Source organism: Brienomyrus brachyistius, chromosome 16, assembly GCF_023856365.1.
Source record: "Brienomyrus brachyistius isolate T26 chromosome 16, BBRACH_0.4, whole genome shotgun sequence".
Taxonomy (NCBI): Eukaryota; Metazoa; Chordata; class Actinopteri; order Osteoglossiformes; family Mormyridae; genus Brienomyrus; species Brienomyrus brachyistius.
The window spans coordinates 11056770-11062769 of NC_064548.1; positions in this window are offsets into that span (position 1 = coordinate 11056770).

The window sequence follows — 6000 nt, forward strand, 5'->3', positions numbered from 1 at the left end:
TTGATAGCTAAGGGTATTTTTTCACCATAAGTAGTGCTAGAACGATTTTATCTACACGTGTAACCATTTTCTATTACCTGCAGGGGGGAAATGTGCTAAATTCACCAAAATCTGTCAACTATGAAAAGAATTACACCGAATTTGTCAAAGAATACAACTTCCTATTATCATCACTGCAACCATAAGCAGGCCTGTGCCCCCTTTGCCCAAACTATGTAAAGTGCCTCCCCTTTAAAGGCACTGAGTGTCCCTTTAAGCCAGGGGTGTCAAACTCCATTCCTGGGGGGTCGGAGCCCTGTATAACTTAGCTCATTCCCTGTTCCACCGCAAATGATTCAGCTCAGGAGCTGTGTGGTAATTAGCACAAGGAGTTGAATCTGGTGTGTTAAATGAGGGAAAACCCAAAAATGTGCAGGACTCCGGCCCCCCAGGACTGGAGTTGGGCTCCCCTGCTTTAATGTATGTGTCAAGGGCTTTGAGCACCTGCTCCTATAAAAGTCTCTGGGCAGCACTGACCTTAGGAGTTCATTTTTCAGATGAATAGGCAGTTGACAGCTTTGTTGACTTCCCTTAACTAAATTTTATCCTTCTCTTAAACTACATTTTGTTGCATTATACTCTTTACTTAATAAGCGTTACTATAACAACAGTTTAAAAAGTAATGTTAAAGGACACCAGATAAGCAGAATCTTAATTGTCTTCAGTCACTCAATTGTCTATAATCTAGTTTTTCAGTTCATTTCAAATAATTTCGCAAGCTGTAGGCTGCGACTGTTTTCTATGTCATCTCAGATGTTCTTAGTTGTTCACCTTCAGTATTATGTTTCCTCATTAAGCCAACTTAGAATTCCCCAGATGAGTGTGTTTGTCACTGTAACGGTCGGGGTATGCTGTAAGTTCAGTTGGGCTTATTGAGGTGAGGAAATAAGACCATATGCTGCTGTCTAAAAAAAACCCTGGTGAAAACAGAATTATTAATGGTCCTTTAGCACATGTACCCAGTGAATCCTTAATGGAAAACATCTCACGAGATAATGACATCCCCTAGCGTATCAGTTAAACCGATACACAATGTCAATAAGGGTGCAAATTTAAACCACTGATCCCTGAACTACAGGCCATACAAATACTGTAATCTCACAAGTATGACTAATTCAGAATCCTGGTCATGAAATATCCCTCCCTATTTCCTGTGATGGTCTTAAGGACAGCTAGGGTGAACAAAATAAACATAAAATGGTTATAATGTAAAGGAGAAAGATACCAGTATGATTCCTTTTCTAAAAGATAATGCCTTGCTGCTCGACACCCACCTAAGGGCAGAGACAAACAGCTGAAACCCACACAGTCATAGACCAGTCCTTATTATTTTAAAAAGATGAGCATTTTAAGGGCAACTAAAGTTACACTTCTTTCCCATCAGTTACTTTTTCCTATTTGTTTGCCTGTAATTTAAAATAATCACATAAGCAGTCCACATTCTGCTTTAAAAGGTCTCATTTATGCTCCTTACAGCATTTAATTTAAAGACCTTAGTAATAATAAAAACTAAGTGTACATGGGCATCTTCCTGACCTAGACTAGTATAAGTTTTTTTGAACAGCTTTTTAAAACAAACTGCAATATTTTCAAATATCAATGATAGATGGGCTGAAAAGTCAAAACTGACAGTTTATATATACTGACACAAGCTGGCAGCTGATGGTAACAAGGTGTCATTTAAATGATTACATTGATAATTTTCTTTATTGATGGGTTACAGAAAAGATGCCCCACTTAGGACCCTTTTCTAATCATTGATTGATTTTAGCACCTGATCTGTGTGTTTTCCTCTAATGAGACTAAATTGAACTGCTCTCCCTTTTGCATGCAGGGAAGGAAACTTCCCAACAGCTGTTTTGCTTAGCATTTCATGTTACATGCCACTCTGCAATAATATTTTAGCAGAATTATATGAATTTGTTTTTGAATTATCCAGCTATGAAAACGACACACATACAGTTGTATTACTGTATGTTGCACACCTGTGTGTATTGATGCATTTTTATATCTGAGGTCTTAGTAGAATTTACCACAGCATTTTATGGAGTGAAGGCGGCCACACATGACATTACCTTGAAAATTTTTATTTTTGATAAAACATGCAAGCAAGCACATGTGTAAAAGGCACATTTCAACCACATTAGAGAATTTAATGATAACGTACGTTTATGGCGCTCCCAACTGTAAATATAATGAACTGTAGCTCATTGATCATCGCAATCAAAACTATGCTGAATGATTTCACGGGGAAAACTAGCACCAAGTTCGGAAAAAGCAATTTCCCCAGTATATCCTTTGACTGGCAGATCGTCCTTGCACCAGTGGTCCATCTCTCTTGATTATTGCCTTGTTAATGATTGCATCCTTCTCCTGTGTGATTTCACCCTACCACTTTCTGATAAAAATGCTCCAAATATCTCTGCTCATAAGAAGGTAACAAGACTGCAAGGTACACTCCTCGTTTTTACAGACAAGGAAAAATGCATGAAGTGACCAATCAGTTTAATGAATGTTTACTCCGAGGCCAATCAAAATACAGCTCAGTATAATGATCAGTTACATATTATGTACCATAGAGACCCTACACATATAAAATTTTATAGCTAATATTTTACCACTGTGGATACTGGAAATGCAGTAACATAACTGGATATTAGGAAAAAAATTAATATTAATTAATTCATTTCTGCAAGCCAAAAATAGTAGAGGGATGTTCATTTTGGGTGGAAATCTGGTAAGGGATGCGGAGCGGTCAGTGCAGTAAAATGAGATGTGCCATATGCCGCATTAAAATGGGGCACAGCAGCTGCTCGCATCAGGCAGAGGCCACCCAACAGGTAATTTTTCATTTGGCTTGATGTTACCACACGCTCCAGGCTGCACAGTAGAGTCGCTACACTGACAAATGGCATCTACACAAATTCAATTGTTTGTAAGTCTTAGGTTAAATTTCATGTTTTTTACCTTGAGAGATTTTCACAGCAGTATACTGCCAAAATAAGTCTTAATCCAATTCAGTAACATTCAAGATAAGGTGAGTGGATGGCAAGAGAACTATAACACAAAGGAATATCTGCAGTTTGTCTGAAAATGTCCATCCTTCCCATTCCATTCCATTCTCTGCCACCTATCCAGGATCAGGTTGCATGGGCATCAGTTTAAGCTGGGATGCCCAGACCTCCCTCTTGCCAACCACCTCCTCCAGCTCCTCCAGGGGAATACCAAGGCATTCCCAGGTCAGCCAAGAGATATAATCTCACCAGCGTGTCCTGGGTCTCCTCCCGGTTGGACATGCCCGAAACACCTCCTCAGGAAGCCATCCAGGAATCCTAGATAGATGCCCAAACTACCTCAACTTGCTCTTTTCGATGCAGAGGAGCAGCGGCTCTACTTTGAGCCCCTCCCGAATGTCCAAACTCCGCACCCCGTCTCTAAGGCTGTGCCCAGACACCCTACAGAAGAAACTAACTTCTGTTGCTTCTGTCTCATTATTTTGGTTACTACACAGAGCTCATGACTATGGGTGAGGATAGGAGCATAGACCAACTGGTAAATCGAAGGCTTTGCTTTTCAACTCAGCTCTCTCTTCACCACGACAGAACGGTACAGCGTCTGCATTGCTGCCGAAGCTGCAACCGATCTGCCTGTTTATCTCCCACTCCCTTCTTTCATCACTCGTGAACAAGACCCAGAAATACTTAAACTCCTCCACTTGGGGCAGCAACTCATCCCCCACCAGGAGAGGGCAATCCACGCTTTTCCGGTCAAGAACCATGGCCTCGGACTTGGACGTGCTGATCTGCATGCTGGCCGCCTCACACTCAGCTGCAAACCGCCGCAGTGCATGCTGGCCGCCTCACACTCAGCTGCAAACCACCGCAGTGCATGCTGGCCGCCTCACACTCAGCTGCAAACCGCCGCAGTGCATGCTGGCCGCCTCACACTCAGCTGCAAACCGCCGCAGTGCATGCTGGCCGCCTCACACTCAGCTGCAAACCGCCGCAGTGCATGCTGGCCACCTCACACTCAGCTGCAAACCGCCACAGTGCATGCTGGCCGCCTCACACTCAGCTGCAAACCACCACAGTGCATGCAGGCCACCTCACACTCAGCTGCAAACCGCCGCAGTGCATGCTGGCCGCCTCACACTCAGCTGCAAACCGCCACAGTGCATGCTGCAGGTCACCGTCAGATAATGCCAACAGGATCATGTCATCCGCAAAAAGCAAAGATGCAATCCTGAGGCCCCCGTACTGGACCCCCACGACCCGTTGGCTCTGTCTAGAAATTCTGTCCATAAAAATATGAACAGAATCGGTGACAATAGGCAGCCCTGACGAAGTCCAACGCCCAATGGGACCAAGTCTGACTTACTACTGGCAATGTAAACCAAGCTCTCACTCCGTTTGTATAGGGACCTGATGGCCCTCAACAACTGACCCCGTAGCACATACATCTGAAACACCACCCACAGGACCCCCTGAGACACAATCATATGTCTTTTCCAAGTCCACAAAACACACATAGACTGGTTGGGCAAACTCCCAGGAACTCTGTATTATCCTTGTGGTGATGAATCCAGTGTCTAGTGTTCTGCAGCCAGGATGGAATCTGCATTGTTTCTCCTGGATCCAAGGTTCGACTAACAGATGGAATCTCCTCTCCGGGACCCCAGGATAGACCCTACCAGGGAGGCTGAGGAGTATGATTCCCCCTGTAGTTGGGACACATCCTCTGGTCCTCTTTATTAAAAACTGGAACAACTGGAAGATGGATGGATATGATATGATATGATATGATATGATGCAAGGTCACATTTACAACAAAAATCCATAATAATTAGTTATACCTCTCAGATGGAAGAATGTATTTGAATCTATTCAAACTTAAACGTGGTGAAACATCATTTAACCTGCTTCTGAAAAAAACAAGCTTTTTTCTTAAAAAAAATACCTTTAAGTTCACTTCAAAGGAAACGGAAAATGGGTAATTATTTCTAAATATATGGGAGTACTTTTGCAAAGAGATGTAAACTGTGCCACGCTCCCTTTCACATTTCCCACTGCAGTTTCCTGTTACCAAATGTATCGCTTACTGAGTTGTATCTGTTGAATCTTGTTTTCAGCACCTGCTCATTTGCTGGCATTTTTCAAGGTGCAGTCAGTGAAGCTCTGTTTTATATTCCTGATTATGAGACTTGCTCTTGGTCAGTGCACAGAACCATGGGACTGAGGACGGGAGAAAGAAAGAAATAAGAGATGAATATGCTTATTACAAAAGATTGGCAGATTTGCTGAGCTACGGTTGAATACAGTATAACAGTATGAATTCAAAGAAGGTGCATTTTAAATAGGCATGTTTTGCGGAGTTGACACTGAACACATACAAAAGTCATGGAAACTGTCAAAATAATTACTGTGAATGGTGATAATTACATCCATTAGATTTTTATTATATATTATTTTATTATCCTATTGGACAACCTGTAGAAGAGGTGAAATGTGATTTGGCATTAGACTTAGTAATTATCTCAACCTCTACAATTTATATGACAGGTCCTTACAGGAGGTATTAAATTGAATAATAGACATTTATTTTAAAGGAATTTTTGTTATCCGAGTTGAAAATGCTTGTCCTACGATGGGCTGGCCCCCTATCCTGGGTTTTTCCCTGCCTCGTGCCCATTGCTTCCGGGATAGGCTCCGGACCCCCCGCGACCCAGTAGGATAAGCGGTTTGGAAAATGGATGGATGGATGGAGTTGAAAATGCTGAATTTCTCTTCCTTAGTGTTTATTGTAATTTCCCCCTGTATTTTCATGGTATTATGCGTTTTCTCATTGGCATTGTTCATTTTCAGTGTTGTGATTACGTTGGGAAATCTCAAAACCGTTTTACATGGCGATGCTTAATGAAGGAACTAAATAACTGCAACCACTCATAAGAAGAGACGCACACTG